General features: G+C 42.2%; 1 long non-coding RNA gene across 1 annotated transcript in view; it reads right to left on the bottom strand.

The window, feature by feature from the left end:
- Positions 1-12,755, bottom strand: part of LOC146657303 (uncharacterized) — a 41,856-nt gene extending 29,101 nt beyond the window's left edge. The window contains exon 1 of the long non-coding RNA XR_014914051.1: positions 12,311-12,755. This is a non-coding gene — a long non-coding RNA (uncharacterized LOC146657303). The remainder of the gene's footprint in view (positions 1-12,310) is intronic.
- Between the last annotated feature and the right edge of the window lie 950 nt (positions 12,756-13,705).

Below are 13,705 nucleotides of genomic sequence, written 5' to 3'. Positions count from 1 at the left end.
GCAAAACAACACATTCACCCTTGCAGTGCGTGCTGTAAGAAGTAATTAATAATGCATCTACGACATCTTATTTTTCCCATTTACTTGCCTTTTTATTTCATCAAATACAGGTTTTACAAGCGCATTGATATCAAGCACCCTGAAAGAAACGTGGAAGTCTTGCATCTCTAAATTCAATCAAGACTTCGGGAGTAAAAAAAGAACAAAAAAAAAGAACCTAAATAAATAAATAAATCACTGAGATATCGGTGCATATTCTCATACTCCCCACTGCAATGTTCCACATATTTCTGAGTGTGTTTTGCGGTCGTGTGGCAAACCAGTGTGCGTGTGTAAGTGTCTGCATTCATGTGTTGCTGTGTCTATGTGTGTTTCTAGCCCTACGGCAGAGTTTAGGGTAACTATACAGCATTCCCCCTCCACCTTCACCCTGTTCCCTTTGCGGCTTGTGTGACTTGTCTCATCCCATCTCCCTCCTGCTCCTCTATCTCCCTGCTTCCCTCTGCTCCCCTTGCTCTCCCCACCACAACGCTTTGAGCCTACATGTGTGTTGGGTGGATTGGGGGGCTGGTAGAGGTGCTACACTCTACCAAAAAAAAAATAAAATTCAAGCCGGCTTTCTTTTAAGCGACACTGTGGTGATGCATTGGATGCTAAATATAATGCAAATTGCAGACGTATACATATCACAGGCAATCGCGCACCGAGGCAATAAAAGACAACATAAAGGGAAATGTACACGAGCCATAAAATGATTATCTTGTGTGGAGAAACATTTTTTTTTTAAAAAAGCCCATTTAAGTGAGCTGCAGAGATTTGGAAGAGATTGTAAATTAAAATGGGGAAAAAATTACGACTATTTTGACTGAAGTGACGCAGGATTGACGGTGTCTTTCCCACATTGTGCGACACCTTCCAATTGCACCTGCCTATATGACAAAAGGGAGTAGTCGCAGAACAAAAGCATTTGCTTTATGAGAGGTGTGTCTTCTCTCCACCACCGTGGCTTACAGTGTTTCATTATCCAAAGTCAAGGTCTGCTTTGCCACCCAGCTCCCCCATGCTGCCTGTCTCATTTCCTCTCAGTAACAATCCATTAGCCAACGCGAGATTCAAACTCACAGCCTTTTAATTATTCTCACATCTTTGGCAATGCGCCAGGGCATACCACTCATCAGAGGAAACCGGGAGGTAGGGAAGGGGATCAGCTGATATTGTGTATATACTTTATGCATGGAAAACTGGGACAACAGGCAAGTGTGCAAGGACGCAGAATTCACATGGGAATAATTACACGTAATCTTTGAGACAGTTTCAATGTATAAGGATGGCAACTCACAAATGAATAGACTAACAGCAATGCACATCCACGTACGGGAGTTAACGGCCATTTTAAGCTAAATCTTGAAATTGTAGCGAGAGCCAAATTTCCTTCAGTAACATACTTTCCCCAGATTGGTGAGCCCCATATTTTTTGGCGTGTAAGCTGTGTGTGTGTATTTGTCATTGTATGTGTGTGTGTGTGTGTGTGTGTGTGTGTGTGTGTGTGTGTGTGTGTGTGTGTGTGTGTGTGTGTGTGTGTGTGTGTGTCTTTGCTTGAATCCTTGGGATGATGTGTGGCATAATTCATCTTGAATAATTTCCTGCACATTCTTTTTCATGCTCAGGAGCACTTCACGATGAAAGGGAATGCTAATGCTGCGTCTGTATCTGACTGCACAACGTGTGTTTGTGCGCTGGGGATGTGATTGCGTGTGTGTGTGTGTGCGCGTGCCCGTTTGTGCCCGTGTGTGCCAGCTCACTAAGCACATTTATGATAATTAACAGATAGGAGAGGTCAGCTAAAGTGTGTGTATGCGACAGCGAGAGTGAGTAAGAGAGAAGGAGACAGAAAATGATAGGGAGAACAGTAAAGCGTTCATTTACATAAACTTACAATATTGTCAGTGCCTTTCTTAGCCTGCTCTGTAGCGTTCGTATTGTCATTTTTGAAATTTTGAAATTTTGAAATCTATATATATCTATATAGATATATATATATAAAGAAATAGTTGGAGTGTCTCATTACAGTGCTTTCATCGAGGCCTTAACGAAGGCTCCGCTGAAAATTGTTTCCAGGGATAAAAATACACTGACGTGCCAAATTGAAATTCCCAAAATATTAGCAAATGTGATAGCCGCAGTGCCGGTATTAGCGCTCGTACACAATAAGCGGCGAGCAACAGAAAGCTAAACACAGGTCGATCTGCTAAGTGACAGTAATCGAAGGAATTAATAGATGCAAATGAAATGCTCGGCATGCATAGCTGCCGACGACAGTATCTGAATAATTGACTCTCAGATCTGTGTGCTATCCACATGCTTCACGGAAATTTGTATGCATTAATGTGTATGCGTGCGTGTGTCTATGCCAGCGGACATTTTAGGTCTACCCTCCCCACAATCTCACTACCGCCAAACGCCTTAAGATGGTGGCACCTTGAGGCAGAGAGAGACACTCTTACAGAAAGCCAGTCTCCTCCTCCCTTTCCCCCCCTTCTTTCTCCTCAGGTCCTCATGACAACACAGGACAGCCCCCCCCACCCCCACCCCCCTTCCTAACCCTTAGCCCCCCTAATAAATATTTAATTCATCCCTCTCTAATAAGGATATTAGGCGAGTACACCCCAGCCCTGGCGTATATGCATGAGTCCTTTCTCATCAAATTTACATAAAAGGGCCAGATGCTAATGCGAGTGTAGCAACTACTGCTCACCATTCTATATGCAGTGGTAGTGCTTCCTCATCCAAGTGCTCATATAATTTAATTGCCGAACAGCATATATTTTTCAAACGATTCTCCGTATTCAAATTTGTAGCCCGGCCTCAATACCACATGCCTTACAAAACGCGCGACGATGGGCATATTTTAATTGTAGGGGATGCGCGTCTAAAATATTTGCGCTTATTTAATTTTTTTTGCGAAGCCCCTCCTCTCATACATAATTACAGAGGCACTTGATATGAAAAAGGAGGGGAAAAACAATGAAAAAGGGCGTTGTGTTTTACACAATCAAGAGCCCGCTCAAAAATGAATTACTAATTCAACGATTAAAGCCAGTAGAGTTTGGGAAATTGCGTTAGGATGACAATGCAGAGATAGTTTTATAATAGGAAATGATTATGAAAACAATGAGAGGCAATTTGAATTAAAACTGCACTTTGGAAGCAAGTATCTAGATACTGACAGATTGCGGTTGTGTACACAATGTGTTCTATATTTAAGAAAACAACATCTGAGTGTGCGTTGCCCTAACACCCTAACACCATCTAAATGCAGAGTATAGCACGCAGTCTTGTGTATGTAATTAATAGAGAATGAATTATGCAGTGACACCAAATGTATTATTTACACGCTTTGAAGCAGGTTTCAGATGCAAGTGTACTAATTCATTTATAGTGCATAGTATTTGCATAATCAAAAGCCAGCAGAGCACAGATATAGACAGGCAGACAGCCAGATTCAGACTTTAGCAAAAATAGCACTTGTGCGTACAGCCTTAGTCTGCACTGCTGCTGCCACAGTGCTGATATCTTATCGTACAGCCACGAAGCTGAAAGCATATTTTACTAGTAAGTTGTTGTAATGTTAGATTTTAGGGAATTACAAACATCTTATCAGCTTAAAAAACACTCCATTAAAAACTTCAACAGGGGGTGCAGGTAAATAGTAAGATAAGCTATATATCAACTTGGATTTCAATTATTTATTTATTTATTGATTTTTAGACAATAAGGTGGGAAATTCTTTTTCTGTTTTTTTGTTATGCATTAAAAAGGGCTGGCTTGTATTTCCTCAAAATTCCCTCCTATGTCTGTTTTTTTTTAATTGTCTTGAAATTGAGCTTTTTGTGGAATATTTTTTACACTGTGATTAACTTTAAAGGTGATGCATAAAATATGGGGGGAAATGTAGGGTGCTTTGAGAGCATAGCATGCATACTGGCGATGCAGATTAATAAGATTTGGGTTTGGGTTAAGTGAGGGGGTTAGAAGTGTCAGTCTTGGAATTACCAAATTTCAGCTTCACTTTTGCCTTTCCTTAATGTTCAGTTAATGGAATAAAGTTCAGAGTTTTACGCATGCTCAGAACATTTTCAGATTATCATAAGATAGTTTTAAATGATGAATGTAAACTCATTTTGGTTCCAGTTTTGAAGTTTTGAAGATGAAATTTTTAAACATAGTCAAATAATTTGACAGTCTACTTACATTTTATTTCTAACATCATACTAAAAAAGATTAATGATAATATTAACAGAGCTCATAGTTGCTGACAAAGGCAGGATTACACCATACAAACAACAAAAATGTGTTGCTTTCAAACTCAATCCCATTATGTTGCATAACAGACATTTGACAGTTAAGTGAGGTGTCTGACTAACATGTCGGTCATGCATATCCACACAGTTAGTTGAAAGAGGGGGGGCATACAGTGTGGCAGAGCACAGCATACCCGCTGCTCCCCACAAGACATTCAAGTGGCCATGCATGATGTCATTAAAAAGGGCTGGGCCATGACATTCTTTAGTGGATTATTGGCAAGTTATGGTTGGCTGGTCTGTTATGGAGAGTGGCTGATCAGATCCCTGTTAATCAGCAGCGACACCCTTAGTGAAGTTAGTGACACTTTTAAGCGTGCGTGTCTGTAAAACACGAATTTGCTATCTCAGACTCTGTTTTGTGTTATATATCGAGACGCTTATGAATTTTTCACGAGCTAGATTACCATAATGACTTCAGTTTATGAATTTAAAAAAAAGAGGAAACAAGAAGAAACCTGAAGCTAATCAATTAACAAATGTCAGGGATTTAAGCAAAAAGATGTAACCTTACACAAAAAGCTGTGTTTACGCTAAGCCACGGAGACAGGGGTAGGTGGCATTCTAGTTTCTTGCATAAAACACTCTGTATTCACCTGCGCACACAGACACGCACACAAACACACACGCTGAAACTAGGAACCTGTCCTGCATTGGCAGGGACTGATGCTGCCATGCGCAAGGTGATCTCACCTACCGTTGCCAAGGCGACACCAACCAGAGGGAAAAGTTTATTGTGTGTGCGCATGCGTCTGTGTGTATGTGTATGTGATTGTGACAGAAGCTTGAGCTGGAAGAAGAGAGGGAGGAGTAGGAGAAGGAGGGCCTGCAGGAATTCACATTGTGCCTGGCTTGTTTAAGGTTTATGCCTCATTCACTTACTACCCTTTATCAGGGGAAATACTGAACTGGCTCATTCAATTATCAAGGCAATAAATTCAGCACAGTCGTGTTGTTAAAATAGCAGGCCAGCGCTTTATTGGAGAAAAGACCAACATATGGGGAGGAAAAGAGGTCCGTGTCAATTAATTTGCATATGCTATATGGAGAGACAAAGATAAACAGGAAAACATGGAGGCCTTCATGCATACATGCTCACACACTGACAGGCATGCAGACGCATACAAGGATGCACAATGCAGGCATACACGTAAGGTCCATCACACTTGCACAGCGCTACTCATTTAGGGAAACAGACAAAACAATCCCCCCTACTACCAGCTGGTAATGTTGAATTCTATTAGTGATGAAGAGCTAACTCAGACTATAGGAGTCATCTGCTCATCAATGGGTGGTGGTGGCCTAGGCTTGCTCCACAGCCATGAATGCACTGAATTCATTACCCCTGGTGCACAGATGGTGTCTGGCCGCCTGTCTCAAGTTCAAGTTCATGTCCAGGGGACACACACACACACACACACACACACACACACACACACACACACACACACACACAGAGATATACACAAAAAGAGTGAGACATGGCCCAAGCCAGACAGACGTTGTTGACTGAGACACAGCTATTGTTCCCTTTCATCAACATGACTGTGGTAGTCTCACTAGCTATCCACGATGCATGGTAGGGCATAAACGCCACTATGTAGATACACATGATGTCTTTTTTTTTTTAAACTAAGTGGCTGTAACTAACTAAGTAGCGTGTATAATTCTGTATACCCACAATCTGCCAGCTTTTCTAGCTGCACAGGAATATATATATATATATATATATATATATATATATATATATATATATATATATATATATATATATATATATATATATATATGTACATACGTGTGTGTGTGTGTTACCTGTATGAGAACTATATACTATATTCACATCCTTTGTCTGGCGCACAAATTATCCAAGTCTGGTACATACTATAAACCTGCTATTGCACCTGCCTTACACAGCACAGAGGCACAGAGGAATCACATAAAGCGCCCAGACACATTCACATAAAATATGCTGATTGCACGGCCAATGAATATGAAAACACCTTCTATGATGGTCGTCATGGTTATGTTACTCAACAAATCAGGTGACAACAGTGGTGTGGCAGCAGTGGACTGCATGTGTGAACATGGATGGAAGGCTAACCGATTATTTAAATAATATATATATATATATATATATATATATATATATATATATATATATATATATATATATATATATATATATATATATAGCTATAGATACGAGAATGAGAGCCTTGTTTGTATACTATACTGTACTAGGAACACCTCCGTGAATAATATAAAAGCTTCCTCACAGACTGGAGGACACTTAACTAATTTAAGGCATATTTTAGAGACCATGCACAACAGAAGATGCACATTTTCAGGATCAGTTAAATGTAAGTTTCAGATGGGGCCAAGTAATCATCACATGTAGAGAATCCTATTGATTATTTTTTGGACTTATGGCAGCAGTGGCTTCCACTTCATATAAAACCAGCATTTTGAACCAAATTAGAATTTAAAAGCCCAAAAACTACACAAACGCTAGCCGCCAATCATACTGCATCTTCCCTGCATGCAGCAAAGGAGGTTATTAAGTAGGAGAGACATGCAAGTGTGATTTGCAACTGTTTGAGACCTGATGCTGCTCTCTCCTGGTAATAGCACAACCAAGCATTACATTTCAAATTCTATTCACAAGCCTTGAACTAAGGTCCATTAGTGACTACTAGGATAGATCAGCAGCATACACAAATTCAGCATATATGCTTTTTCTTTCTTTTTCTTTTTCTTCTTCTTCTTCTTTTTTTTTTTTTTTTAAAGAAAACCAATATATATATATATATATATAGCATAATTTGTAATAAGGACAGGCTGAATATGCCACAGTCGAAAATTTGGCTAATGACAGGCTATGAGATGTTGCCTTAGTGACGGAGGCATTTTTTTAATTTTTTTTTTTTATATTCCTGACTCCGAGTTGACATTTGGTGTGCCCCCCAGACTTAAAAACACTGTTCTCTTTCATAACGCTAGACAAGGATTTCAATCGACTTAACCGAGGACAATAAGACTTGTTTTATTCACCGCAGCTCGGCCCAAATTGTGTTCTCAAATTTCTTTCGGCCAAACGACCCGGTATTGTATGCCGTCTTTGACAGGGGTCGGGAACAAGAGACACTAGTTTTGTCTGACGGTGTGAGAAAGTCTGCAAGAGACCTTTTCAGCAAAGCCGGTGTTGAATTCAGCCACTGTGCCTCTGTTTAACACGGCACCTAAATAATCCTCTGTTGCAAAAGACTGTGAACATATGCTGAACTTGAAATAGGACTTAATCAGATGGGGTTTTTTAATCTGAACTTTTTTAAAAAAGAAAGGGAAAAAAGAAAGGAAAAACATGCACTGTGAATGGGAGTACAAAGAATGAATATGAAATTAAATCTGTAAATATTCAAAATAAACAGGCAAGCTGGAAACACGTGGGTTGCAATGGAAACAACCTCTCATTTTTAAGATCAGGCAATCATCGAGAAGGCTAGCAGGCATCTTCGCAAGCTTACAGGCGTTAAAAGCTCGAATCTACAGCACCATGAGTGATAAACTTCTTTTACTGGAGGAAATGTGTTTTCTTTTTTTAAAGGCCCGTCTGAGGGAGGCAGTTAAATGTGCGTTACAACGCTTGGTCCCATGTGTCACCCCACAGTTTTATCTGTGCCAGCTAATTTTCTACCCCCGACATTGTTTTCTTAATCTCAATTAGGACGTTCGCGGTCAAGTTCAAATACAAAGTGCTGAGCTGTGATCCATTCAACTGCTCCAAGACTCATTTGCAAAATTATTCTCGAGGAAAATGCCCGGATACGCGCGCACACAGGGCACATGCGGCCATAAACCGCAGAGTTTTAAAATAATGACACCCCCCCCCCCCACCAAGTCCTCATTATCACTTGCTACAATTGTGGAGACATTAACGCATTCAGGACCGTTACTACTCCAAGTTTAGGAGCGCCGCGTCGGCTGGGGCTGGGAAACGTCGCCTCTTTCTTTGGGGATGCAGATGAGTCTGGTGCACTTGACGTCTTTTCATGACCCCTGTCGTCCCCCATCCCCCCACCCAGCCCCTCCAGGTCCTCACGGCGCTGTCTGTCATACTGGGCCTGGGCATGGCATTGCCACTTGCCCCACCGAGCGTGGGAATGGGATCGTCCAGTCGTTCACATCTCCTGCACTGCGGTTAACGGAATCAATTAAGCGGGCCCGATCCCCCACCCCCTCCCACCCCAACATCTCCCCAATCCCCTCCCTCCCTCCTGTCCTCCCTCTTCTGCCACCTCCCTCCTGCTTTTACCCCTATTCCCCACCTCTCTCTCTCTCTCTCTCTCTCTCTCTCTCTCTCTCTCCATTTTTGTCACTCCAGTATATGTCCTAATTATTACTGTTTGGAATGCCAGCGCCGTTTCCTGGCCGGACTCGATCATGCTGGAATAAGAAGCATGGAGTCGTACACGTGGATTACTACAGAAGCTCTTAATGCCAATCTTTAATGCTCCCCATAAGCTTAAAAACTACATTTAGATTGAAAACAATTTGTAGAAAGTATGAAACAATTTAACATAAGTGTTTCAGTCTAAGGAAAAGTTCAGCGTGCGTGTGTGTGTGTGTGTGTGTGTGTGTGTGTGTGTGTGTGTGTGTGTGTGTGTGTGTGTGTGTGTGTGTGTGTGTGTGGTTAAATGTGGATAAGCTTGCACGTGTGTAAGGGGAGGGAGGGATACAAAAATGATAATAAATAAAAGAACAAAAATAAACCCATTTAGATGAATCACATCTACAGTCTCAGGTCCATGGGGAAACTGAGTAGGAATAGGTGGTCCAAAAGTCCTCGACGAGTCTGGAAGTAGTTTTTACTTTCGGTTATCTAGCTTTATGACGAGCAGAACACTCATACAGCTAGATAACCAAAGATAACAACCCACTTCCCAATCTTCAGCAATAATCCACATGTGTATTTCATCTTCTGGTCTCCAAGTTTCCATCTCTCAGAACTCAAATATACATAGCGGTGGGGAAAAAAGTCATCAGTTTCCTGCTTCAAGTCACATTGTGCATTATATCCCTTATATTCCCTTATTTTTGTCGTTGAGGGGACCATAGTACAGCCCGAACTGTTAGACACCTGGTGTAAAAGAAAAAAAAAGATATATATTCCCAGTGTTAATGTCATATTCACTTGACATTAACCAGTATTACTGAGCTGAAGAGGGCCTTCAAAATCGCGGTAAGGTGTAGTCATCCTTGCACAGGGGCCATCATTTGCAATGCAAATAGCTTCAATCCCACAAAAGGCTCTTTCGCCTCTATTAAGTCGTTGTGGCAGTGGCAATAGATATCCTGCGAGGCCAGTGGAGAAGAAACGCGGCAGAGAAGGTGGGAAATCCTGTTTCCTGTGGAAAGTGCAATAACAGCAGAGGGAATTACGACGCAAATGTTTCGGATTATGAAGACAGGAGCTTGTTTTTTTTTTTTCTTTCTTTCTTTTTTGGCCAGAGTGTCAAGTTGTCCGCTCGCATCCAATGTGTACTTAAGGAAAGATAAAAACCGATGACTATGAGCCAAAGGGTCCGTTCTGCAGGCTTGCATGGTCGATCAGTCTGAAAAGGGGGGGATAAGGGCCATCCCCAAAGGATAAGGGGCTGGGGGTGGCCAAAATATGGACCAACCCCAGTGAGGTCAAAGGCCTCAGACCACGACAAAGTAACTCCGGTGATGTCATAAAAAAATCGCAAATGCAGCCTCATATCAATGCTCAATCTTCATCCATTACACAGAGCGCGTTGGAGTAAGTCCGCCTTGCAGCGAGCAGTCTGCACACCCTCTCTCACACAGGGATGAAAATGGATCGCAGAGGGAACCATATGTGGGGTTTTTTTTTTACACAGAATGAGAGCGATACTACTGCTTTTAGTGGGAGACTCGAGCAGAAATTGCAGCTATTAAACAATAAAAACGAAACAACTTTGTGAGGAGAGCATCGCTGCGCTGCTTGAGCGCCAGCGTCTTCCTGTCTAGGCTGTATTTTTCTATTCGCAATAACACGGTACCCGTTTGCTCACTGCTCTGCTCCTCACACGAGACACATCTGTACAACAGGAGTCAAATTGCTCTCACGTGCTCGATCTTTGCGTCGAAATCCTTAATAGCCGCTTGTGTGTTGTTGTTTTTGTCTTTTTGCCATCGTCGCAATCAGATGGGCAGACTACAATGGCATTCAGGTAGGCTGCCGGTGTCGCCTCCCGCGGAATGAGACCCCAGCGCTTTTCCGCGAGGATGTTAACCCGCTCACTTTTTCCGTAGAAATGCAAGTAGTTAACTGATAGCTCGGCACAAATAGGTCAAAAATATAGGGGCTCTGTAAGTGTGTCAACAATAACACGCACATGGAACATGTGATGGATCATGCGCAGGAGCATGCAGCTGCAGGTTATCGAGTGCATTTCTTGTATCCTGTGCAGAACTTTGATTCTGTTCGAACTGCGAAAGGCTCTCAGCTCACAATAAAATAAAATTAAAAAGGTCAATCTCACACCTTGGCTGAGTCGGTTCATGCGTGCATATCGGTGATAAATTAACATCCAGTTATTTGTCAATGGCACATTAACTTTTTTTTCTCCTCTTCTTCAGGTGTTCCATTCACTTGCTACAGTTTTAGACCTGGCCCTCAAGTGTACTCTCATTTCGTGGATGGGAGGGGCAAAGCAGAGGTGTTTTAATGAGCAAATATGAGTCACAGGGCCTGTGCATTTCAATGGGGGATTACTCTACACACTTTACTCCTTCAAACGTTCACAGTCACATCTAGTAAATTCATATTTGCGAATCTCAGCTGTCCATTTCCAAACAACATATTCCACTCGCAACGTGATATATCCGAATTTGCCCAAATGCGATCTTCGCACAATGGAAAATGCCCCCAAATTATATAATTTACGCACACATTGTTAATGTCTTTATTTCTTTTAATGCACCGTAAGCTTCACCACATCCAAAAATCATCCTGTCCTTCTGTTGATCTGTTGGGTGACTAACTGCATATCATTGCGGTTTTCGATATAAAGCACACCTGATTAAGGTAAAGAGGGGTTCAGAATGGGCCTCCACACAGAGACCACGCTCTCATTACAGCTCACCGTTTTTCAGAGGTAAGACCTGCTGATCCTTGTGCAATTACAAGAAGCTGCATTTCCGCGAAAGTTAAAGACACAATGCCGAGAAGCCAAACATTTCAGAAGGGTGCAGTTCTCTTTGCAGTATTAGCTTTATTCGAACATACGACGCATTCATGCTAATAACACCTACATAAGTAAAACTGTACAACGAACGCTTTGTTTTTAAGACGGTGTGTGACGATTTTGGTGACGTTATTCATTCAGAGTAAAGTCAAACTTTTTTGTGTTTTTTGTGTCTTTTGTACCAAGACATTTCAGGTCCAAACACGGTGGATTCATTGGCGCTGAAGTATGCCTTATGTGGGTGTAATAATAATGTCAAATTTTGGACAGCACTTCTTTTTATGCTCGGCTGTTTTTCATAACCAGAGAGGACGAAAGAAGATTATCTCTGACGCACCCTTTACTCTAGTAAGACTGCTGACAATCTTTAAAGATGACTTAATTGCAGAAGGCTGAAATGAAAGAGTGAAGACGCTCTTAAAGTTAATAGCATTAAACTATTCTTTGTGAGAATAAAGCCTAACTTAGGATCTGAATGCATCTAAAGGCTGCCAATCAGTGTCTTATTTCCAAACTGTGCAAAAAAGGTTAAAAGCCACAAACTTCACATTTCTTTCCTGAAAGTGTAACGCAATTGCGAGACATCATTCAGCGACGTATTTTAAGAAAACAGCAGCGCATGTTTTTAAACGATAGTCTAGATTCAACTTTTGCGCACAAGGAAATCTTTAAATCAGACACACAAGTTGCACTTACTTCCTAATGGCGAGTCACAATCAGACCAGAAGCCGTCCCAACCCGGTGAAGAACAACGGGGTCCGAGTGTACCGTGATATGGTGTATGTTCCCTTCAAATATCCCAGCCGTATTATTTGGTGGGTGGGGGGGCGGAAGGGAGGGGAGGGGGGGACTTTAAAATTGCCGCTAACACTCTAGCCTGTATTCGGCGTACTACAGCTGCTCTGTGCAAAGCATGAGCATCCCACGCACATGACAGACGAAGAGAAGGAGAAAGAGGGAGGGATGGGGAGAGGGAGAGACACAACTTTCCCATAACGTCTACAAGCACCAAATAAAAAAAAAAAGTGCATGCACAGTTGAGCTTCTCAGAGTGTGCAAGTTTTTTTCTCCCCCTGTTGATGGTGGGTTCGGATGAGGAGGGAGGGGGTGATGATGATGAGGAGGAGGAGGGGTTGTGGGTTTGGGGGGGTAAAGTCCATCCTTCTGTGTGAGCAGAGGACGTGCTCTGAAATTCAAACAAGTTCCCTCGGTTCTTTTGTTGCACGCACGAACTAAGGCAGCATTGTTCGCGGTTTGGCGTGGACAACTCCCTCCTCTTGCCTGACCAGGTTGCGAAGTGAGCCTCGCAGTTGGGTGGTAATGAATTTGCTGCAGGCGCTTCGCTAACACGCTTTGACAAACGGAACGCATTTACCGGTTTCCAGACAGAGGGGAAATGATTTGCTACATGCAATTCCCAAACTAAGTCTAGAATGGGGTCTAATGAAAAGAAAGGGGAGAAACACACTTTTAAACTTCACTCAGAATCTTTTGATTCAATCTCGGTGTACAGCACAGGCCCATACTAAGACTTATAAATCCACCTTGGTCCCAGTTGCCTAATAAGAGGTAGGCTAATCTCATAACGCACACACCGCCCCTCCCAAATTGGACACACACACACGTCCGCACGTATACACAGCTTGGAGAGAGAGTGAAAAGAAAAGAAAGATGAGATTTTTTTTTACACCACAAAAAAAAAGTTAGAATGAAGTGACCCACTTGTCAGTAACCTACAAGTAGCCAGTGTCTTTATATAATTCTCTCGGTGAAGACGTACTTTTTTCTTTTTTGGGGGTGGGTGGGTGGGATATATTATACTGTTCGATATTTCCCAGTAAAACTAGTTAAAAGGCTTTCCTCCTGCCAGAACACCATTTCTTCCAGGCAAACGCCTCGGGCTTCCCGCTCTGTTATTTCCACCGGCCACAATTTCCACGTAGCCTATTTTTCATTTCTTTTAGCAAATCATCATGTGACCGAAACAGGGAAAATGCAAAAAAAAAAAAAAAAAAAGGAAAAAAAGGTTGGGGGGGGGGGGGGGGGGGGCTCCAGGCATCCTCTCTCATTTACCCCCCTTACCCCAGCCCC

The sequence above is a fragment of the Rhamphochromis longiceps genome, linkage group LG12 (genome assembly GCF_057381845.1).
Source record: "Rhamphochromis longiceps isolate RC_006_pf linkage group LG12, R_longiceps_female_GT1.1, whole genome shotgun sequence".
Lineage (NCBI taxonomy): Eukaryota > Metazoa > Chordata > Actinopteri > Cichliformes > Cichlidae > Rhamphochromis > Rhamphochromis longiceps.
Note: the sequence above shows the minus strand (reverse complement) of the source record. Positions and strands in the feature narration are given on the sequence as shown.